We start from the raw sequence: 24,191 nt of genomic DNA on the forward strand, positions 1-24,191 counted from the left end.
GCAATCCTCCTTCCTCAGCCTCCTGAATGGCTGGGATTACAGGCGCCTGACACCACCCCCAGCTAATTTTTGTATTTTTAGTAGAGATGGGGTTTTCATCATGTTGGCCAGGCTGATCTGGAACTCCTGACCTCCTGCCCACCTCAGCCTCCCAAAGTGCTGGGATTATAGGCATGCGCCGCCGCACCTGGCCAAGGTGAGTTGTCATTATTCTTTTTATTGTTATTCCCACAGCCCTGGAGCCTGGGGCTCTGTGCCTTCTACTGCCTGCCAGACAGCGAGGGGCCTGGGCCAGCAGGGCCGTTCTCCTCCGTGCCAGCTCAGTGCCAGGCCCCTCTGGCTGCCTGCCCAGCCCCAGGACTCCTGAGAGCCTGGATCCGGGGTCCTGGGGGGTAAGGGGCCCCTCCCAAAGGCTGCTGTTGCCCAGAACTCTGACGCAGCCTCAGCAGCAACCCCCAAGCAGGCTGCTCCCATCCCAGGGAAGTCCACCTTCCACCCCATCACCCAGCTGAGACTGAGCCTCATCCTGGACTCCTCCCAACCCCTCAGCCCCCACAGCCCGGCAGTCACTTCACTTCTTCTGCCAAGTCGGCCTCCTGAACATCTCTCAGATCCAGCCATTCCCTTCTCACCCTCCAGCCCCACCCAGCCCTGACCTGGCCTCTCCTGCCCACGTTCCTGGCTCAGCCTCCACCTGGCCTCACAGCCTCTTGTCCTGCCCTTCCAGAGGGGTGTTCCTAAGGCACAAACCTGACCCTGTCCTTTCCCTACTCGGAACCTCCCAGGGCTCCCCAGAGCCTCCCGCAGAAAGCCCTGGCTCTCCCCACGGCCGTGCGTGATCTGCTCCCTGCAGCTTCATCATAACCCCCACGCACACACACTGCAGCCCCACTCACCGCCTCCATGCCAGGCTCCGCTAACCTCTGGAACTTTGCCACCAGGTTCTTTCTGCCTGAAGGCCAAAACCATCAACCCCCTAGGGAGACCCCCAGGCATGCGTCCAGAGACCCAGCATCCCCCATCCCTCGTCCACTATCTCACCCCACTGTGAGAGCTGAAAGGTTGTTTCTGCCCATTCAGGGACAGAGCCCACCCCAGGAGGCCCACTAGATTCTCAGGCCCACCAGGGCCCATGAGTGGCAGGACCCACACTGGGGGACTGGGAGCTGTGACCCTCTAGGCTAACGGGGAACTACGGGAGCTCTGCCTGGGGACACAGGGCCCCAGGCCTGGGCCAGGTCAAGAGATGAGTGGCTGGCAGCTCCCAGCAGATCACCAGGCTGGGGACGAACCCTGAGGGTGAGAGAGACTCCTCTCCCAAACTAGGAGTGGGCTAGGGTCCTGGACTTTGCCCCAACATCCCCCTCCCACGCCCTGCACGCCTTCAGCCCACACCATTCCACGCCTTCAGCCCACCCCTTCTGCAGCCTCCCCGTCGGGTCCAGCCTCAGCCTCACCCGTCCCATTCATCCACATGACATCGCAAACTTGACCCTCCCCCTCCCTTATTCCAAAATTTTCTGTAGTTCCCCAGTGCCCCGGGAACAAGTCGGGTTCCTATGAAGCCCTGTATCCCGCAGTCCCACCTTCTCCCCAGTGTTAAGCTCTACTCAGGTGGGGTTCCTCTGCCTCCCCCTACCGGGCTGTAAACCCCCCGGGAAGATAGGACCTGGGCTGTTTCAGTCTCCATCTAGGCAGGATCAGACCCTGGTGAATGCATGTGGAGGGAAGAAAGGGAAAGAAAGGGAGGAAGGGACAGAATAAGAAGGGGAGGGAGGGTGGTGCCCTTTGAAATCAAAACCTCTGGTTTCATCTTTCTTCCCTGAACTGGCTCCCCACGCCCACCAGAGGGCGCTCTGACCCAGCAAATTCCTCATACAGCAACAGCCCGTTCTACACACAAAAGGGAATTATGAAAATAAGGATTGACACCAATAATCGATACTTAAAGCCCTACTGTGACCAGTACCTATGCTAAATTATCCACGTGCCTAAATCAACACAGCAATTCTGAGAATATCTTATAAATGAGGAAAGTGAGGCTCAGAGAGGTCATTTAACTTTCCCAGTGTCACACAGCACATAAGCTGCAGAGAAGCTTCCAGCTCTGGCCTTGGTAACCCCACAACCTTCCGTTCCTTGGTCATACCCTGACGTGACCAAACCACAATGCCCTCTGTGCCTGGCCCTGCCACCTCCTCCCCAACCCCCATCCCGAGGCTCAGCCACACCCTTCCACCCCCAGCTCCTTAGACATCCTGTTCCCCATTTAGTCACTGGAATCTTAGCCCATTGGCTGCCTCGAAAGCACTTCTTCCCTTTCCCTACCCCCACCTCCCACAAATGGTCACCTCCTCCCTTCAGCTCAATGTCACCTCCTCTAAGTAAGCCTGTCCGGATCCAGGGTTAGCTCCAGCTCTTCCGACTCACCTCCCCTAAGAATCCAGGCTTTCCCTGCGCTCCAGGAGGCAGGGCTTCAGTCATCATCGTGTCCCCAGAGCCCTGCACAGGCACTACAGAAAGACTGAATGAATGAGTGGATGAATGAAGTCTACAGGGTTAAATAAATGAACACTCAATGAGTGACACCCTCTCCCTCTCCCCCAGCCAGAAATTGAGACATTCTCCAACAGACACCCACAGCCAAGAAGAGAAGATCCCGGACCCGCTAGCCAAGAGTGCACGCTTCAGGCTCCCAGGACCCCCAAAATTCATCCTGCTGAGGATGTCGGGGGATGCTGCCAGGACTCTGTTCGAAGCCAAGGCCCTAGGGCTCCTGGAGAGGGTCCCATACTCCCTGCAGTCCCTCCCCAGGCCAGGTACAGTGAGTCTCACTAATGCCATCATGCCTTTAGGGCAGAGTCTCCTGCTTTCCAGCCCAGAGTCCACTTCCCTCTCCTGAATGATTCACCTCCATTTCTCTCCAGAGAACCCCCCTCCCCACTCTCCTTCCAGGTGACTCCTACAGGGCTCACCCAATCCCCTGCCCACCCAAGCCTGGCCAGTCAGTACACTTCCTCCCTCCCTGGTCACTGTGATTGGGGCAGGGGCAAGCACATGATCCAATTCATCCAATAGGAGTCAGCCCTGGGTCCAGGGCTAAATTAATGAATGAAGGAGCCCTAGAACCAGCCATGCCTGAAGCCAATGAAACGCTGGACTTCTTTTTTTTTTTTCTTGACCCAGGCTAGAGTGCTGTGGCGCAATCTCAGCTCACTGCAAGCTCCGCCTCCCGGGTTCACGCCATTCTCCTGACGCAGCCTCCCGAGTAGCTGGGACTACAGGCGCCTGCCACCATGCCTGGCTAATTTTTTGTATATATATATATATTTTTTTAGTAGAGACGGGGTTTCACCGTGTTGGCCAGGATGGTCTCAATCTCCTGACCTCGTGATCCGCCCACCTCGGCCTCCCAAAGTCCTGGGATTACAGGCGTGAGCCACCGCGCCCAGCCAACCCTGGTCTTTATAGTAATACGAGCCAATGAATTCCTTTTTCACTAACCTGCTTAAACATGGCTAACTTGGGTTTCTGTACTTGGGACCTAAACAGTCCTGTGTATCCCACTCCTCAAAGCATTCTCTGAGCCCCCAAGGGAAGCAGGGTGGGGGGTGGCTTCTCAGTGTCCTGCCAGTCAGTACATCTGGCTCCAAATGCTGGACCAGGAGTTAGGGGGAGGGGGAAAGGGTCTTCTGGAGTTTTTAGACCTGGCACCATCATTTGCCGTATTCCTGAGTCTTTCCACCTTGTTCCTGGGGCTCTGGGTCTCTTGTCAACAGGGAACAAGATGACAGCTGCCTGGTAGAGATGGTATCACCATCCCTGGAGCAGATCTGTCTGGCAGGCATACTCTCAATCCCTGCATTTGCAGGACAGACCCAAGCTTGCACAGAGGTCAGACCAGCAGCTTAGTCATGGGGTGGGCTGAAGATATGAAACAGCTGATTTTTCTCTCCCTTATGTTGTCCAGGTGGAAGAAGGGATGAATGAATGAACCCTGGGGCTCATCCTAGGGCCTGGGGCTTGGCTCACCATGACAGTGTTCCCAGACACGGGGTGCAGCCCAGGAAAGAACTGAGGCCACCCTGGGGGTGCTGGTGGGACAGTTAGCAAGACATGAAAGGGACCTCCTGGGTGTCATGACATGATAATTTGCAGGTGTCCCAGGGGTTCTTCCTGAAGCCCAAAGATCCTCACCTCCCTCCACCAGCAAGCCCTCACCTGAGCACCCCGCCTACTTCCCACTGCACAGCAGGCCCCAGCAGGGTCATGGTAGCAGTGGCTGCCCAGAGGTCGTGGTTTTTCATTTTTTGTTCTGTTGCCCAGGCTGGAGTGCAGTGGCGTGATCTCGGCTCACTGCAACCTCCGCCTCCCGGGTTCAAATGATTCTCCTGCCTCAGTCTCCTGAGTAGCTGGGATCACAGGTGCACACCACCATGTCTAGCTAATTTTTGTATTTTCTTTTCTTTTCTTTTTTTAATTTTTGTATTTTCAGTAGAGACAGGGTTTCACCATGTTGGCCAGGCTGGTCTCAAACTCCTGACCTCAAGTGATCCACCTGCCTCGGCCTCCCAAAGTGCTGGGATTATAGGCATGAGTCACCGCGCTCAGCCAGTTGTGATTTTTTACTTTATTTTATTTATTTATTTATTTATTTTTGAGACAGAATTTCGCTTTTGTCATCCAAGCTGGAGTGCAATGGCATGATCTCGGCTCGTTGCAACCTCCACCTCCCAGGTTCAAGTGATGTTCCTGCCTCAGCCTCCTGCGTAGCTGGGATTACAGGCTCCCACCACCACGCCCAGCTAATTTTGTATTTTTAGTAGAGATGGGGTTTCATCCTGTTGGTCAGACTGGTCTCGAACTCCTGAGCTTGGATCTGCCTGCCTTGGCCTCCCAAAGTGCTGGGATTACAGGCAGGAGCCACCGTGCCCGGCTGGTGGTAGTTTTTTTACCTGGATAGAATCTGTGCCCCTGCATCAGGCCCAGCCTACCGCACAACCTTCACTCAGTCTCTGTTTCACCTGGCCCACACTGGGTCCTAAACATCAAACTTACCCTAGCTCTGGAGCCTGATGCCCCAGAGGGAGGCCCAGTCCCACTGACTAAGCCTGGCTCTCTGTGTGAGGCCTGTCTCCCAGAGTCACGAAAGACCCCAGCAAACAAACAACATGCATAGTCTCGTTTTCAGTGGGCTTCTTAGAACAAAAAATGCTCTGTCCCTGCAACAGCCTGAAAACGGTTGTCATGGAAACAGCAGTAGCCAATGCAGGAGGGAGAGACAGGCCCCTCCCAGAGCCCAGGCCTCCTGCGGTGGGTGATGGGGCACAGAAGAACCATCAAGATTAAGGGGCAACGGGGAGGGGGGTGTCCCCATGTGGCTGAAGCAGGAGGAGTTTCCTCATCTGGTAGCTCTGAGAGGGAGCCGCTGCTCTCAAAGGGACCCATGAGCATCCCTGGAGAACAGATCCATAGTCTTCTGCGGATCCTCAGACAGCTCTGGGGAGGGGTCCTGGGGAAAGGTCACTGTGTCCAGCTGGCCAGCAGGCATCCAGGACCCCCGAGCCCTCATCCCCACTCCAGCCTTGCCACATTCACTGAAACTGGGACTCTAAGCCCTGCGGGTGGCTTGCCAGGGTGTCATTGACAACGTGCACTGCAGTCCATCCCTATCTCAGGCTCCCTCCTGCCCCAAGATCAGTGCCCAGTGGGCGGCACCATGGCCATGAGCCTTTTGCAGGACTAGTGCCAGGGGCCTGGACATGGACGCGCACAGGGCCCTGCTGGTCACCGGGATCCTGGAGGGCCTGGAGCAGGTGGATGTCAAAGCCGTCCTGCAGTCGACCCTCCTGCCCCTGGGCATGTTCGGGCTGCAACACATGAAGGGCTTGATGAATAAGAAGGCCCAGGCCGCCCTGGTGGAGTTTGTGGAGGACGTCAATCACGCTGCCATCCCCACAGAGATCCTGGGCAAGGATGGGATCTGGAGGGTTCTGTGGAAGGACCATGCACAGGACACGAGGTTCCTGAGGCAGATGAGACGCCTGCTGCTGGATGATGGACCCATGCAGGCCGCGGTGGCTGGGACCCCCGGGGAGGTACCCACCCCTCCCGCTTCAAAGACCCAGGCCGAGGGGTTGGGACAGTCATGGGGAAGGCCGGTGCCCCTCCTGGGGCTACAAGCGATAGTAACGAGAAGAGTAGGGGTCACAGAAATCGAGCCAGAAGCTAAAAGAGGGCCCAAGGGACATGTCCATTTCCCTTGGCAAAGAAGGAATCCAAGGAAGTTCCCCAGGAGAGCTTGGACATCAAGATCGAGGAGGCAGATGAGGGGGCTTGAGCAGAGATGACAATGACAGCAGGCTGTACACAGCGCTCCAGGCAGCAGCCAGGGAGCAAGTTCACAAGAAGTGGACCCTCTGAAGCCACAAAGACGAGGCAGGTGGTCCTATGGAGTTCTTGCCCCTGATGACCAGGACAGACAAAGCCAAACAGGAGATGATGGAAGAAAGCCCTCTGATTTGATGCACTTGACCATCAAAGAAGGCAGGAGCAGTGACTCCCATATGGTGGCTCTTCTGGCCACCAGAGACATACCTGAATGAGAGGCTGAAGGGCTGTAAGGCTTCAGAAAGTGGGCGGGTGCAACCACCAGGTCACAGAGTGGGGCTGGAGGACCCTGAGTTCCTGACTACTGCGGCCTGTACCAGCCCTTCAGACACCAAAAGCTGCCAGGAGGTGTTGAAAATCGCTTCTGAGGTGGGGCTCAGTGGCTCACGCCTGTAATCCCAGCACTTTGGGAGGCTGAGGAGGGCAGATCACCTGAGGTCAGGAGTTTGAGACCAGCCTGGCCAACATGGTGAAACTCTGTTTCTACTAAAAATACAAAAATTAGCTGGGCGTGGTCATGGGCACCTGTAATCACAGCTACTCAGGAGGCTGAGGCAGGAGAATCACTGCAGCCTGGGAGGCAGAGTTTGCAGTGAACCAAGATCGCGCCACTGTACTCCAGCCTGGGCAACAGAGCAAGACTCCATCAAAAAAAAAAAAGAAGGAAGGAAGGAAAGAAAGAAAGGAAAGAAAGAAAGAAAGAAAGAAAGAAAGAAAGAAAGAAAGAAAGAAAGAAAGAAAGAAGAAAGAAAGAAAGAAAAAAATTGCTTCTGTGATCGACTCTTTGGGCTGGAGGAATGAGAAAGAGAAAAGATGCCCTCTCGCAGGTCTTGTCTGTCCTGTCCAAGGACACCGTGGTCCTGCGGAAAGCCCGAGACGACAGGAACCTTCTGGAGTGCATTTTCACCTTGGTGCAGCCAGATCCCCCTCCCTGGAGGAAGAAGGCTGAGTCTGGCCTCCTCAGGGTCTGGGGCGAGGATTAAAAGAGACAAAAAGGACAAAAAGAGCGAAGTGGCTCCTGGAGCTGGTGGTGCGCACCTGGAGGCTCAGGCATTGCTGCAGCCGGGAGCACCACCTGGGGAAGAGGGAAAGAGGAAAAGGGTGGGGAGGTGGGAAATTCAAATACACCAAAGGCAACCAAGGGACTACGCAGCTTTCCAGGCTGCCAGTGAGGACATAAAGTCAGGAAAGGCGGCTGCAGGGGCAGCAGTAGCAGAGTTCGAGGACACAGAGAGCAAGGCATGGGAGCCCGAGGGCAAGGCATCCAGGAAGCCCCTGGCCAAGAGGGCGCACACGGCCCCCCGGGACCTGGTCTTCAACTACAGACACAAGTGATTCTCCTGCCTCAGCCTCCCAAAGTGCTGAGATGATAGACACAAGCCACCGTGACCAGCCTGGTGTCCACTTCTTACTTTTCCCATTCCTTGGTCTGAACACTTAGGTTCTACCTAACGGTTTCGTGTTTGGCTCATCTGGGCCTGCTCAGCATATGTGAACTTCAACCTGGGGGTCCATGGCAACTGAAAAAGCAACTCACCATTTTATTCCACAAAGTTGAACCGGATTAGGCTGGTTCTGAGGTTACATGAACAACAAGTTACCTGCTGTGACTGTAGTCCCAACTCACTCCCTACCTTGGAGGGCTGTCACTGTGTTTATCTCAGTAACAAAGGCCCCTGAAGTCCCAGTGCCTTGCAACGATTAAGGTTTCTTTTCTTTTCTTTCTTTTTTCTTTTTGAGATGGAGTCTCACTCTGTCACCCAGGCTGGAATGCAGTGGCGCCATCTTGGATCACTGAAACCTCTGCCTCCCGGATTCAAGCGATCCTCCTGCCTCAGCCTCCCAAGTAGCTGGGATTACAGGCCTATACCACCACGCCCAGCTAATTTTTTTTTTTTTAAGTAGAGATGAGGTTTCACCACGTTGGCCAAGCTGGTCTCAAATTCCCGACATCAAGTGATCTGCCCGCCTCAGCCTCCCAAAGTGTTGGGATTACAGGTGTGAGCCACCATGCCAAGCCTAAAGGTTTATTTTCACATACATGTTGGTAGTAGTGGCTGTGGGTCAGGCAGAAGGGAGAGCCCCTGTTTGGATCTTTTCTGCAGGGGCTCACAGCATGGCCACTCATACAACACAGACCAATGCAAGTCGCAAGTTGCCTCTTTGGGGTAAGAATGCATCCCCTCCCACAGGGGTACCCCAAGCCACATGGCGACAGTCAGGGACCTATATCCTCCTACAGGGAGGCAGCGAATGGAACAACAAAATAATCTAACACATCGCCCGCCCCCCCATCAGAGGCAACACCTCTTCCCATGTGGCTGATGAGATCTTGTCTCCTCCACCAGACTGTGACCACCGTGGGGACAGATTTTGTTCACTGTTGTGTCCCCAGTGCTTGGCATATTGTAAGAACTCAATGAATATGTGTTGAATCCATGAATAAATAAACAAGTAAGTCTTGCTCTTCTGTCTCATATCTGACTCTCCTCAACCCCTCTCCCCAACTCAGGCTTCCTAGACTCAAATCCTGAATCCACTGCTTACCACCTGTGTGACCTTGGATAGATACTTAACTTCTCTGGGTCTCAATTTGTTTATTTGCAAAGTGGGAAGGACACTATTTTGTGCTTTATAGGGTTGTTATTGTAACTTATCTCACACACACACACACACACACACACACACACACACCCTGTGCCTGGTATGTAGAGAGTCTTCTATACCAATTAGCTGTTGTGTTTGTTTGTTTGTTTGCAGAGGAGGGACAGGGTATCACTCTGTCGCTCAGGCTGGAGTATGGTAGTGCAATCTCAGCTCACTGAAACCTCTGCCTCCCAGGCTAATGCGATCCTCCCACCTCAGCCTCCCAAGCAGCTGAGACTACAGGCTCATGCCACCACGCCTGGCTAACTTTTTGTATAGACATAGGTCTCACTATGTTACCCAGGCTGGTCCCCCAAACTCCTGGACTCAAGCAATCTGCCTGCCTCAGCCTCCCAAAGTGCTGGATTACAGGCATGAGCCACGCAGTTATTGCTGCTGTTGTCACTGTGGGGAAGTGGCCAAGGGCACAGGTTTGGAGCCAGACGGTCCTGGTCTGAGTCTCACTCTGCCACGTGTTATGTTTGGCCTCAACTCCCTGAGCCTTAACGTCCTCACCTGTAAAACTCAACCTCAGGACATTCTTGTGAAGTTCAGGTGTGATTTTTTACGCAAAGCATTTAGCACGCCCCTGGTGCGATGTAAACACAAGCCATAGCTATGAGGATGTAGGAACACTGTGGGAATCCTGCGTGTGTTGATGACTGCGTGTGGAGCGCCCCTGCTGGACAATCACAGAACAGCAGGACTGCCCTGACGGGAGACCTCTCTATCTCAGCATCCTCAACTGTAAAATTATAATAACAGTAATGCCAATATGAGATTGAGGATTCGTTGAGTTAATACATGTAAAGTTTCTCGAGTAGCATGATGGGTTAAAGATGAGTACAAATTCCTTATCCTTCTCCCCATCCAGAGGTAGAGTTTATAGAATGAGATGGAAGTAACATTGTTACTAATGTGGGATGTAGACTTCAAGAAGACTGGCAGCTTCTGCTTACTCACTCTTAGAACACTTGCTCTTGGGACACTGTCCCTGAGAACCCAGCCACCATGCTGCGGAAGCTCAAGCCACATGCAGAGGCTATGGGTAGTTGCTACAGTTGACAGCCCCAGTTGAAATCCCAGCCAATAGTCAACATCAACTGGCAGGCATGTGAGTGCCCCATCTTGGGTGTTCCAGCTCATCTTGGGTGTTCCAGCCCCCATGTGACTGCAGCCCAACCAACATTGCAGGAAGCAGGGAAACTGTCCTGTTGAGCCCTGTTAACCCACAGAATCGTAAGAGACAATAAAATAATTATTGGGTTTTTTTTTTTTTTTTTAGATAAGGTCTCACTCTGTCACCAAGGCTGGAGTGCAGTGGTGCGATCATGGCTCACTGCAGCCTCGACTGCCTGGACTCAAGCAATCCTCCCACATCAATCTCCCAGGTAGCTAGGACTACAGGTGTGCACCACCACACCTGGATAATTTTTCTGTACTTTTTTGTAGAGACAGGGTTTCACCATGTTGCCCAAGCTGGTCTTGAACTCCTGGGCTCAAGCGATCCACCTGCCTCAGCCTCCCAAACTACTAAGATTACAGGCGTGAGCCACTGCACCTGGTCAATAATTATTGTTTAAACCACAACATTCTGGGGTAGTTTGTTATGCAGCAATAAAGAGTTGAAACAAATAATATCTAGAACATAGTAACAATAAGCTGCTATTATTATGTCATTCAATCTTCACAACAACTCTGTAAGGTTGACATCAATAGTACCTGTATTAGTCTGTTTTCACACTGGTGATAAAGATATACCCGAGACTGGGCAATTTACAAAAGAAAGAGTTTTAATGGACTCACAGTTCCACGTGGCTGGGGAGGCCTTACAATGATGGTGGAAGGTAAAAGTCACGTCTCACATGACGGCAGACAAGAGAGTGAGAGCCAGGGAAAAGGGGTTTTCCCTTATAAAACCATTAGATCTCGTGAGACTTATTCACTACCATGAGAACAGCATGGGGGAAACCGCCCCCATGATTCCACTATCTCCCACTGCGTCCCTGCCACAACATGAGGGAATTATGGGAGCTACAATTCAAGCTGAGATTTGGGTGGGGACACCACCAGATCATATCAGTACCCAGTTCTACAGCTGTGGAAACTAAGACTGCACCCTTAACCACACTGTAGCATTTGATGGAAGTTGAAGGACCTAAAATGGATTTCTTGTGTCAAAAGATTTAGCTGAGGGAATCAAATATATATAGATCTGTGATTTGGGCAGGAAACAGAAACCCAGAAGCCTTTTGGGAAGCACTTCCCAGGAGTATAAGATACATGCACAGCCGGGTGTGGTGGCTCACACCTGTAATCCCAGCACTTTGGGAGGCTGAGGTGGGTGGATTATGAGGTCAGGAGATCGAGACCATCCTGGTGAACACCGTGAAACCCCGTCTCTACTAAAAAAAAAAAAATTATTCGGGCATGGTGGCGGGCACCTGTAGTCCCAGCTACTTGGGAGGCTGAAGCAGGAGAATGGCGTGAACCCGGGGGGCAGAGCTTTCAGTGAGCCGAGATCGCCACTGTACTCCAGCCTGGGCGACAGCGAGACTCCGTCTCAAAAAAAAAAAAAAAAAAAAAAAAGATACATGCACTTCCCATCTGTGGAAAAGTTAACAGAAAATTGTGTGTATGCATGGGGATAAGTTACTCATCTACTGGTGGAAATTTTCTTTATTTATTATTTTATTTACTTATTATTATTATTTGAGAAAGCTGGAGTGCAGTGGCTTGATCTTGGCTCACTGCAACCTCTGCCTCCCAGATTCAAGCAATTCTCCTGTCTCCGCCTTCTGAGTAGCTGGGATTACAGGTGCACGCCACTACACCCAGCTAATTTTTGTATTTTTTAGTAGAGACAGGGTTTTGTCATGTTGGCCAGCCTGGTCTCAAACTCCTGACCTCAGGTGATCCGCCTGCCTTGGCCTCCCAAAGTGATAGGATTACAGGCATGACCCACAGCGCCTGGCCAGAAAATTTTTTAAAACAAGTTTCAGATACTTAGATTCTGGCTTGGTTAAAACTATGGTTTAAGGCTGGGCACAGTGGGTCACCTCTATAATCCCAGCACTACTTTGGGTGGCCAAGGCGGGTGGATCACTTGAGGCCAGGAGTTTGAGAACAGCCTGGGAAACATGGTGAAACTCCATCTCTACAAATAAAAGAAAAAAAAATTAACACACAGGTACTCTTAGCTACTTGAGAGGCTGAGGTGGGAGGATCACCTGAGCCCAGGAGGTTGAGGCTGCAGTGAGCCGTGATCATGCCACTGCACTCCAGCCTGGGCAACAGAGTAAGACCCTGTCTCCAAAAACAAAATAAAGCAAAACAACAAAAACTATAGTTGAAGCTGTTGGCAGCTAGTTCCTAAGATATTGGTGGGTGTATTAGTTTGCTAGGGCACATATACTGGGTGGTTTAAACAACAGAAATCTATTTACTCACAATTCTGGAAGCTAGAAATCTGAGATCACAGTGTTGGCAGGATTAGTTTCTTCTGCAGCCTCTCTCCTTGGCTTGCAGTTGGCCGCCTTCTCCCTGTGTCTTCACGTGGTCTTCCCTCTGTACCATCTGTGTCTAAATTTCCTCTTCTCTCTCTTTTTTTTTTTTTTTTTTTGAGACAGAGTCTCACTCTGTCGCCCAGGCTGGAGTGTAGTGGTGCAATCTCGGCTCACTGCAGCCTCCACCTCCTGGGTTCAAGCGATTCTCCTGCCTCATCCTCCCAAGTAGCTGGGACTACAGGCGCCCACCACCACGCCTGGCTAATTTTTGTATTTTTAGTAGAGACGGGATTTTGCCATGGTGGCCAGCCTGGTCTCGAACTCCTGGGCTCAGGTGATCCACCTGCCTCAGCCTCCCAAAGTGCTGGGATTACAGGCGTGAGCCACTGCGCCCGGCCTAAATTTCCTCTTCTTATGAGGACATCTGCCATGTTGGGTTGGTGCCCACTCTAAAGACCTCATTTTAACTTAATTGCCTCTCTAAACGCCCTTTCTCCAAGTATAGTTATATTCTGAAGTACTGGAGGTTAGGACTTCAACACAGGAATTTGGAGGGAACACAATTAAATTTGTCACAATGGGAAACTCGGGACTGGAGGGACTGTGGGCACAGGTGTTTCCCAGGCAGGCAAGGGAAGGTTCTAATTAGGTTACAAGATGGTAAGGTCCATATGAGCAGAAACCTATGTTCGAATTGTTCACTTCTATGTTCCCGAATTATACTGGCACTGAGGAGATGCTCAGTAAATGTAAATTGAATGAATGAAAAAATGAGGCCGGGCGCGGTGGCTCACGCCTGTAATCCCAGCACTTTGGGAGGCTGAGGCGGGCGGATCACCTGAGGTCAGGAGTTTGAGACCAGCCTGGCCAACATGGTGAAACCCCGTCTCCACTAAAAATATGAAATTTAGCCGGACGTGGTGGCAGGAGCCTGTAATCCCAGCTACTCGGGAGGCTGAGGCAGGAGAATCGCTTGAATCCGGGAGGCAGAGGTTGCAGGGAGCTGAGATCTCACCATTGCACTCCAGCCTGGGTGACAAGAGTGAGACTCAGTCTCCAAAAAAAAAAACAAACAAAGAATGGACATTGGATCTATATATATCATGTTTGTTTCCTGGGTGAATTGTAAGCAAAAAGCTTGCCTATAAGACAGAATGTTAAGCCCAACGGTCTTGTGTTGATTCTTTCTGGAATGTAACTCTTCATCTTGAGACCGTGGTTCCTATAAAGTTTGTTTCAAGTGTTTATTATATTTAATTATTGCATTTTTTTTGAGGCAGGGTCTCACTCCATTGCCCAGGCTGGAGTGCAGTGGTGCAAACATGGCTCACTGCAGCCCTGGCCTCCTGGGCTCAAGTGGTCCTCCCACCTCAGATTCCCACTGTTGGGATTACAGGCATGAGCCACCACGCTTAGCAAAGTCAGTGCTTTTAAACATAAAAAAAAAAGAGCCCGTTCTCTCTTGCAGCTGTATAGGAAGGGGTTCTATTCTGCATCATGAAATTGCTCTAAATAATTAGTTTTTTCACTTTAGGAGGCCGAGGAGGGCGGATCACTTGAAGTCAGGAGTTTGAGACCAGCCTGGCCAACATGGTGAAACTCCATCCCTACTAAAAATACAAAAACATTAGCCGGGCTTGGTGGCAGGCACCTATCATCCCTGCTACTCGGGAGGCTGAGGCAGGATAATCGCTTGAACCTGGGAGGCGGAGTTTGCATTGAACCGAGATCATGCCACTGCACTCCAGCCTGGGTGACAGAGCAAGTCTCTGTCTACAAAAAAAAAAAAAAAAAAAAAATCAATTTTAATAGAGTGGCACATTGAGAACATACCCTAAACATTCATTCTGTTCTCCCGTGCAGCCAGGAGCTCCAGTTAATTTTCCTGTTACGAGCCTCATTTGTTAACTCTGTTCATTTGTGTCTTTCCTTGAAAGGATAATTTGAACAAAAGAGTCTAAGATTTTTTTAGAAATTGTTGCAATATCTGGAAAAAAAAAAAAAAGATCCTCCCAAAGAAACCTGCATTCTGATTGGTTGTCTTCCTTGATTATTTGTTGCTATGGTGACCAGGAGGTTAAATAGCATCTCTGTATTTCCTAAAGAATAAATACTGGTTGGTTTTCTCTGGCAAATCAGAAAAGGATCATTTCTCTCCTTCCATGAACATGATGCAATAAAAGCCTAGGGCTCTTCTAGATGTATATTTTATCAAAGAAAGTGAGAGTCTCGTCTTATCCAAATTAACAGAAGCACTTAGTCCAGTGTCCAGTCGCTTGAGTGGCGGTGGCCACTCTCGGAAGGGCAATTACAAACTGTACTAATAGTAAGTCCAGCGCGCCATCTGGTGGCCAATTAGAGAATAGCATGACCGTATCTACTTAAACTAAAAGGCGACTCACCTCCCTTCTTGTCTGTTAAGGCTGCCCTAGCAAATTAATACAATAAGCTTGTTCCTGTTGGTCTTAGTCTGATTGAGAAAGAACCCTTGACTGCTTTGACTCATAGAATATGACAGATGTGACACTGTGCTGGGCATGGCGGCTCACGCCTGTAATTCCAACACCGAGAAGCAGAGGTGGGCGGATCGCTTGATCCCAAGACTGCAAGACCAACCTGGGCAACACAGAAAGACCCCAATTCTACTAAAAATAACTTTTTTGTTTTGTTGTGAGACGGAGTTTCGCTCTTGTCGCCCAGGCTGGAGTGCAATGGCGTGATCTCGGCTCACCACAGACTCCGCCTCCTGGGTTCAAGCGATTCTCCTGCCTCAGCCTCCCGAGTAGCTGGAATGACAGGGGTCCGCCACCACACGTGGCTAATTTTGTATTTTTAGTAGAGACAGGGTGTCTCCATGTTGGTCAGGCTGGTCTTGAACTCCCGACTTCCGCCCACCTCCGCCTCCCAAACTGTTGGGATTACAGGCGTGAGCCACCACTCCCGGCCAAAAATATAACTTTTAAAAATAGGCTGGCGTGGTGGCCCGCACCTGTAGTCCCAGCTACTCGGGAGGCTGAGGCAAGAGGATCCCTTGAGCCTAGGAGGTAGAGGCTGCAGTGAGCTATGATGGCGCCGCTGCACTCCAGCCTGGGTGACAGAGCGAGACCCTGTCTAAACAAACAAACAAACAAACAAACAAACAAACAAACAAACAAACAAGTGACACCGCCAGGCCTGGATCTACATTTTAAGGGAACCAGCAGATTCCGTCGTGATCTCTTTGGCTCCCAGGCTACTGTGTAAGAATTGCAACTCCCCAGCCGGGCGCGGTGGCTCACGCCTGTAATCCCAGCACTTTGGGAGGCCAAGGCGGGCGGATCACGAGGTCAGGAGATCGTGACCATCCTGGCTAACACGGTGAAACCCCGTCTCTACTAAAAATACAAAAATTAGCCGGGCGTGGTGGCGGGCGCCTGCAGTCCCAGCTACTCGGGAGACTGAGACAAGAGAATGGTGTGAACCCGGGAGGTGGAGCTTTCAGTGAGCCCAGATCGCGGCCACTGCACTCCAGCCTAGGCGACAGAGAGAAACTCCGTCTCAAAAAAAAAAAAAAAATAAATAAATAAATAAATAAATAAATAAATAAATAAGAATTGCAGCTCCCCTAAGAGCATGGAGCTGTGAGAAGGCCCAGGAGAATTGAAGCTTCCAGACACGGGAGTGAAGAAGCCATCTTGGAGGTGGGTCCTCCAGCCCTCATCACATGATGCCACGTGGAACAGAAATGAACATCCAGTCAAACCCTTTTCACATTCCTGACCCACAAAATCCTGAACAAGCTTGGGAATTAAGCTATTACTGTGCCATTTTTTGTTGTTGTTGTTTTTGTTTTTTCTTTTTGTTTTGTTTTGGGTTTTTTTTTTTTTTTTTTTTTTTTTGGTTTTCTGGGTTTGAGATAGAGTTCTGCTCTTGTTGCCCAGGCTGGAGTGCAATGGCACTATCTCGGCTCACTGCAACCTCCGCCTCCTGGGTTCAAGTGATTCTCCTGCCTCAGCCTCCTGAATAGCTGAGATTGCAGGTGCCCACCACCACGCCCGGCTAATTTTTGTATTTTTAGTAGAGACAGTGTTTCGCCACGTTGGCCAGGCTGGTCTCAAACTCCTGACCTCAAGTGATCCGCCCACCTCGGCCTCCCAAAATGCTGGGATTACAGGCGTGAGCCACCGCCTGCGGCCATTGTGCCACTTTTAAAGAGGAGGAGATTGAGGTTCAGAGGCCCAGTTGATGGTCCAAGATCACACACTGGGAAGTACTGGAACCAGGGTTATGAAATCCTGTCTGCTTGGTTGCAATGCAAAGCCTCTACTCTTCCACACTGCATTATTTAGGAAGACAGACAGGCTTTGGGCACGAGCGTGGGCCTCACTGAGGGGAGAGGGGCCTTCTGGCCTCAGTAATATCCCTGTTCCCTTCTCTGACTGTCACTTCCCCCTTAGAGACAGAGTTTCTGCAGAGTGGAGTCTCTTCTCACGCCTGGGAGAGTTTGTGCAGGAGACATGAGAGCTGAAGATCTGGCACCTTTGCCTTAAAGACAAAAGGTGACATTTGGGAAAAGCATGCCACTCTTCGAGTGGTACTTAAGGATCCATGGGCTGAATCTGCCTTTTTTTCCCCAAGTGATTTGGCAAGGACCTTCAAATAAATCCAGTGGAGCTTCTTGGGGCAGCATGGCCCACTCTCAAGAGTTTAGCCTTTGAGTCATGTGTGGTGGCTCGTGCCTATAATCCCAGACTTTGGGAGGCCGAGGCAGGCTCACTTGAGGTCAGGAGTTCGAGACCAACCTAGCCAACATGGTGAAACCCCATCTCTGCTAAAAATACAAAAATTAGCTGGGCATGGTGGCAGGTACCTGTAATCCCAGCTACTCAGGAGGCTGAGGGAGAAGAATCGCTTGAACCCAGGAGGCAGAGGTGGCAGTGAACTGAGATCGCACTACTGTACTCCAGCCTGGGCAACAGAGCAAGACTCTGTCTCAAAAAAAAAAAAAAAGAGAGAGAGAGAGAATTTAGCCTTTGGACTCGCACAGATCTAGGTTCAAACTCCAGCTTTGCTACTGCAGCCTCAGCGCACTTATCTGTAGAATGGGATTTCAAAATGATGTCTGCTTCTCAAAGTTGCTTTGAGAATTTGCTGATATTTTGTCTTTAAAATACTTCATTGTGTGCTGCCTTACACAAAGATCAGAATCTCTGAAAGGACAGGACAGGAACTTTTTACTCACTCACTGCTTCACTCACTGCTGTATGCCCAGTGCTTTCAAAAGCACCTGGGGCTGGGCGCGGTGGCTCATGCCTATAATCCCAGCAGTTTGGGAGGCAGAGGAGAGCAGATTACCTGAGATCAGGAGTTCAAGACCAGCCTGGCCAACATGGCGAAACCCTGTCTCTACTAAAAATCCAAAAAAAAAAAAAAAAATTAGCCAGGCATGGTGGCGCATGCCTGTAATCCCAGCTACTCAGGAGGCTGAGGCATGAGAATTGCTTGAACCCGGGAAGCGGAGGTTGCAATGATCCGAAATCAAGCCACTGCACTCCAGCCTAGGCTCCATCTCATAAAAAAAAAATAATTAAAAATAGTAAAAATAAATAAAAAGCACTCAGCGTGGGATTTTCAATAAATAGTTACTGAATGAGTAAATCAAAAGCAGTCAATGTTACATATGATGATCAGGGCATTTTCAGTTGCAAGCAACAGAAATCTAAGTCAAACTGGCTAAAGGACAAACAAAAATTCACTGGCCATCTTATTGTAAGACAATAGTGTGACTTAAACATTAAAAACAAATTGAATTCTCTTTCCCATAGTAGCTCCGGGGTGAATGATCTTGTGAGGCTGTGCGTGTGGCCATCATTCAGGAACCCAGATTCTTTCGGATTGTTGCTTAAAGTGTAGTCCCGAGACCAGCAGCAGCCTCTGGCAATTCATAGGAAATGCACATTCCCAGGTCCCCCCAAGACCTACTAAGTCGGAAGCTCCGGGGGCAGGACCCAGAAAACTGTGCCCTAACAAACTCTCTGGGGAATTCTGATGCCCACTTTGAGAGCCACTGACCTCATGCTCTGTCAGCATTTGCATAATTGAATGTGCCACCTCTAAGTGACTTGGTGAAAGGGAAAAAAGAGAAAGTCCAGAGCAAGAGATTTCCTTGTAAGCAGGTAAAGTGGAAATTGCACAAGTCATGTCCACCTGCAAGCCACTGGGGAGGACCCAGTCATGTGGCTGCAGCCAACCTCAAGGGAGGCTGGGAAATGTAGTCCCCAGCCAGGCAGCCATGTGCCTGAGGAGAAGAGGAGATGGGCTTTTGCTGTCCAAAGGTTTTTGTTTGTTTGTGTTAACAGACAGGACCTCACTCAGTTGCCCAGGCTGGAGTGCAGTAGCTGCAGCCTCAATCTCCCAGGCTCAAGGGAGCCTCCTGTCTCAGCCTCTCAAGTAGCTGGGACCATGCCACCATACCCAGCTAATTTTTGCATTTTTTTAGAGACTAGGCCTCAACATATTGCCCAGGCTGGTCTCAAACTCCTAGGCTCCATTCACCTGGGCCTTCCAAAGTGCTTGGATGACAGGCATGAGCCACCACTCTAGGCCCCTGTCCAAAGCTTAAGACTGCTGCAGCCTACTCCTCAGGGTCCCAAAGTCTTCCTTGTTACCTGAAAGCAGAAATAAATAGTTCTGAAGTGCCAGCAGTTTTCATGGACACCTCCCCAGGTGATATGATTAGGCTTCATGTCCCCACCCAAATCTCATCTTGAATTGTAATCGCCATAATCCCCATGAGTCAAGGGAGAGACAGATGGAGATAATTGAATCATGGGGGCGGTTCCCCCATGCTATTCTCATGATAGTGAGTGAGATCTAATGGTTTTGTAAGGGGCTCTTTCCCCTTTACTGGGCACTTCTCCTTCCTGCCGCTTTGTGAAGAAGGTGCCTTGCTTCCCTTTTGCCTTCAGCCATGATTGTAAGTTTCCTGAGGCCTCCCTAGCCATGTGGAACTGTGAGTCAATTACACCTCTTTCCTTTATAAATTACCCAGTCTCAGGCAGTTCTTCACAGCAGTGTGAAAATGGACTAATAGGCCAGGCGCGGTGGCTCACGCCTGTAATCCCAGCAGGGGAGGCTGAGGTGGGTGGATCATGAGGTCAGAAGTTCGAGATCAGCCTGGTCAATATGGTGAAACCCTGTCTCTACTAAAAATACAAAAATTAGCTGGGCCTGGTGGCACACACCTGTAATCCCAGTTACTTGGGAGGCTGAGGCAGGAGAATCACTTGAACCCAGGAGGCGGAGGTTGCAGTGAGCTGACATCATGCCATTGCACTCCAGCCTGGGCAACAGAGAGAGAGACTCCATCTCAAAAAAAAAAAAAAAGAAAAGAAAAGAAAAGAAAAGAAAATGGTCTAATACACCAGGGCACTGCCAAAAGTGTCCTTAAAGGTTTTGTTCCTCAGCATCAGTTTAACCACTTGGAAACAAGAGGCCAGAAATTGCTGCAGGCAGGGAACAGAGGTCTTGTGCTATGGACTGAATTGTGTCCCCTTATCCCCAAAATTCATATGTTGAAGCCCCAACCCCCAATACGACTGTATCTGGAGATAAGAGTCTTTAGGAGGTAATTAGGTTAAATAAAGTCACAAGGTAGGATCCTAATCTGATAGGACTATGACCTTATAAGAAGAGAAAGGGCCAGGTGCAGTGGTTCATGCCTGTAACCCCAGCACTTTGGCAGGCTGAGGCTGGAGGATCACTTGAGCCCAGGAGTTCGAGACCAGCCTGGGCAACAGAGTGAGACCCCACTTCTAAAAAAATAAAAAATAATTTTTTAAAAAAGAGAAGAGAAAGCTGTCTCCCTGACCATGTGAGGACACAGTGAGAAGGTGGCTGTCTGCAAATCAAGAAGAGAGCCCTCCTCAGAACCTGAACATGCTGGCACCCTGATCTCACACTTGCAGCCTCCAGAACTGTGAGAAAACAGAATTCTGTTGTTTAAGCCACCCAGTCTGTGGTATTGTCTTACGGCACTCTGAGCTGACTTAAGACAGTCCAGAGGGGAGACATTGTTAGGAGAAGAGGCCTCTAAGAAGGTGAAGAGCATGCCTGAGACCCTTCCCAGTGTAGCTCCGGCAGTCCTAGCCTCAGTCTTCCTTGGGTCCTTGTGGATGACAAAGAAGCCCCCATCACAAAGAAGCACCATTGATTGGGTCTGCAAAAGACCCAGTGGGACTCACAGGAGCTCACATCAGGGTCACTGGAGTCAAGGGCCTCCATACCACAGGCTCACCACATCTGGGATCTCACCACTAGCACTAAATATGGGAATAGGAAACCTCACCCAGTGTGGGTCCCAAGGAGCAGGCTTCTAGTCTGGGAAATCATGTCTCTTTTGATGGCACTCGCAGTTCCTCCTTCCCTGGCTCTAGTCTACACTTATTACTGTGCTCTACAAAGCCCTGTGTGTCTAACTCCTGCATAGTAATCCAAGTGGCAGAAACACTTTCTTTTTATTAAAATTCATTCTCCCATTCCTCCCTTTAGTAATAAGATGATGGTGGCTGCCCAATTAGAAACAACATCTGGGCTGGTCATGGTGGCTCATGCCTGTAATCCCAGCACTTTGGGTGGCCAAGGTGGGAGGATTGCTTGAGCCCAGGAGTTCAAGACCAGCCGTGGCAGTGTAGCGAGACCCCATCTCTAAGAAAGAAAGAAAGAGAGAGAGAGACAGAGAAAGAAAAAAAGAAACAAAACACCTGCCAGCCTTCCTGATAACTAAGTAAGCTCATGCACCTAAGTTCAAGCCCTTATGAGCTCAAGTGATGTGTACAGCTTCTGGTCAGTTCCTATAAATAAAGATGCCGGCCCTTGACTGTCTTCCTTTCTCCTTCCTGGCTGGGGAACAACTACAGCAGGAACATATCTAAAGATAGAAGCCATTTCTTAAAGATATCAAAGACAATTCACAAGCCTGAACACCCTCATGAAGCAAAAGTGTCTGCCTGCCCCAGACCAGCCACCTACCTTTGGATAGAGGGAGAGAGAGAGAGAGAAAAAAGTTCATCTTAGTTAAGCCACAGTTTTTCGTTAGCTATTTTCACTGTCTTAAACTCTCTTTTATATTTTTCTTCTTTTATTTTCTCTGTGCCTCAGTCTAGATATTTTCTAGTGGCCTGACTTCCAGCTCATTCATCCTGCCTTCTGCTGTGTCTAATCTGTTGTTAAAGCACATTGACTGAATTCCTTGTTATTATTATTTGTATAAATTTAAGGGGTGCAAGTGCAGTTTTGTTACATGGATATATTGCATAGTGGTGACATCTGGGTTTTTGGTGTAATCATTACCTGAATGGTGTACTTCGTATCCATTAAGTCATTTCTCATCCCTCGCCCCCTACCACCCTCCCACTCTTCCCAGTCTATTATTTCACACTCTATCTGTGTATACACATTATTTAGCTTCCACTTATAAGTGAGAACACGGGGTATTTGACTTTCTGTTTCTGAGTTGTTCCACTTAAGAAATGGCCTCTAGTTCCATCCATGCTGCTGCAAAATATATGATTTCATTCCTTTTTATGGCTGAGTGGTATTCCATTGTGTGTGTGTGTGCACACATACACATCACACACACACACACACATATATATAATTTTCTTTATCCAATCATCCATTGCTGGACACTTAGGTTGATTTCATATCTTTGCTATTGTGGATAGTGCTGCTGCAAACATACAAGTGCAGGTATCTTTTTTTCTTTTTTTTGAGATGGAGTCTTGCTCCGTTGCCCAGGCTGGAGTGCAGTAGTGCAATCTCTGCTCACTGCAACCTCTGCCTCCTGTGTTCAAGTAATTCTTGTGTGTCAGCCTCCTGAGTAGCTGGGATTACAGGCACATGCAACCATGCCCAGCTAATCTTTTTGTATTTTTAGTAGAGACAGGATTTCTCCATGTTGGCCAGGCTGGTCTTGAACCCCTGACCTCAGGTGATCAAGTGTTGGGGCCTCCCAAAGTGTTGGGATTATAGGCATGAGGCCACCATGCCCAGCTATCTTTGCCTCTTGGATGTAATGATTTATTTTCCTTTGGGTATACCCCATAGTGGAATTGCAGGGTCGAATGGTAGTTCTATTTTTAGTTTTTTGAGAAATCTCCATACTGTTTTCTGTTTTCTATAGAGATTGTACTAATTTACACTCCCACCAACAGTATATAAGTGTTCCACTTACTGAATTCTTAATTTCAGTTATGGTACTTTTCTACTCTAGAATTGCCCTTTCTCTGGTAAAATTACCCATCCTTTCATATAATCCCTGCATTTTTTTTTCTTTTGTCTTGAGCATATTAATTCTAGCTATGTAAGATCCTTGTCTGGTAACTCCAATATTAAGATTATCCATGGGTCTATTTATACTATCTGTTTTTTCTCTTGCTTTTCAGTCATTTGGTCTTGCCTCTAGCATGTCTAGCTATTGAATGTCAGGCATTGTACATGAAAAATTGTACATACTGCTCCAGAGAGGAAATTATCTTTATGCAGATAGAGTGGTGCTCGTCACTTTAATTCAGTCAAAAACTGGGCTGAATCTAGACTGGGTTGCCATTTTGGAAAGGCACCATGCATATCTGGTTTGCACTTGCTCATGGATTTTCAACTTGGAGCCTGGGTTATAACCTGGGGGTCCATGATCCTGGCAGCTCTTGAACTCTTCTTGTCTCTTCAGCATTGCAAGTCTGCTGAAACTCTATTCTGCTTTTCAGAGGCTTTCTTCCTGGCTTCTTAGACTCTATCCCATGTAGCTTCAGAGTTCTGCAATGTCCTCAAACAAGAACCAGAAAATCATTAGGCTCTTTTTAACTTCTCCTTTCCCCAGGTCCTAGTCCTTCAAGTCTAATTTTGTCCTTCCTGCTCTGTGGGTGTCTGAGAAGGATTCTTCTGCCCAACTCTTTTGCCCAGATCTTCAGTCTCCTTCCCCATACCCAGAAGCATCAAATGCCCTGGAGACAGAAACTGCAAAATGTTGGCTCAGCTCAGCTCTCTATACTGTTCCCCCATATTTGAGATTTTGTTCTCTTGACTCCTAGTTGCCTTAGCAGCTCACCAATGCTTTGAAATAATCATTGCTGCTTTTTACATTTTTAATTGGCATTTCAAATTACTCCTAGCAGCACTATTGGTCTTTCATAAACAATTTCATCATATCCAGAATCATGGGTCATTGTATTTTGAGGTTTTTTGGTATTCATAGCTTAGCCTGTACCCTGACTAACACATAACTTGGCACCTGGTAGTGGCACTGCAGTAACAAAACCCTAAAATATGTGACATTGGCTTAACAATCAGGCAACAAGTCATTTAAAATACAGAATTTTGGCTGGTCATGGTGGCTCACACCTGTAATCCCAGCACTTTGGGAGGCTGAGGTGGGCAGATCACCTGAGGTGGGCAGATCACCTGAGGTCAAGAGTTCAAGACCAGCCTGGGCAACATGGTGAAACTCCATCTCTACAAAAATACAAAAATTAGCCAGGCATGATGACAGGTGCCTGTAATCCCAGCTACTCAGTTGACTGAGGTGGGAGAATTGCTTGAACCCGGCAGGCAGAGGTTGCAGTGAGCCCAGATCGCACCATTGCACTGCAGCCTGGGCGACAGAGTGAGACT

At 49.4% G+C, this 24,191-nt stretch overlaps 2 pseudogenes across 1 annotated transcript in view; one reads left to right on the forward strand and one right to left on the reverse strand.

Annotated features, from left to right (window-relative positions):
* Positions 1 to 24,191, reverse strand: part of PPP5D1P (uncharacterized) — an 89,925-nt pseudogene that overhangs the window by 11,644 nt on the left and 54,090 nt on the right. The window lies entirely within an intron of this gene.
* On the forward strand, positions 5,720 to 8,863 carry LOC117976954 (paraneoplastic antigen-like protein 8B; annotated as a pseudogene).

This window comes from Pan paniscus, chromosome 20, assembly GCF_029289425.2.
Source record: "Pan paniscus chromosome 20, NHGRI_mPanPan1-v2.0_pri, whole genome shotgun sequence".
Classification (NCBI taxonomy): Eukaryota; Metazoa; Chordata; class Mammalia; order Primates; family Hominidae; genus Pan; species Pan paniscus.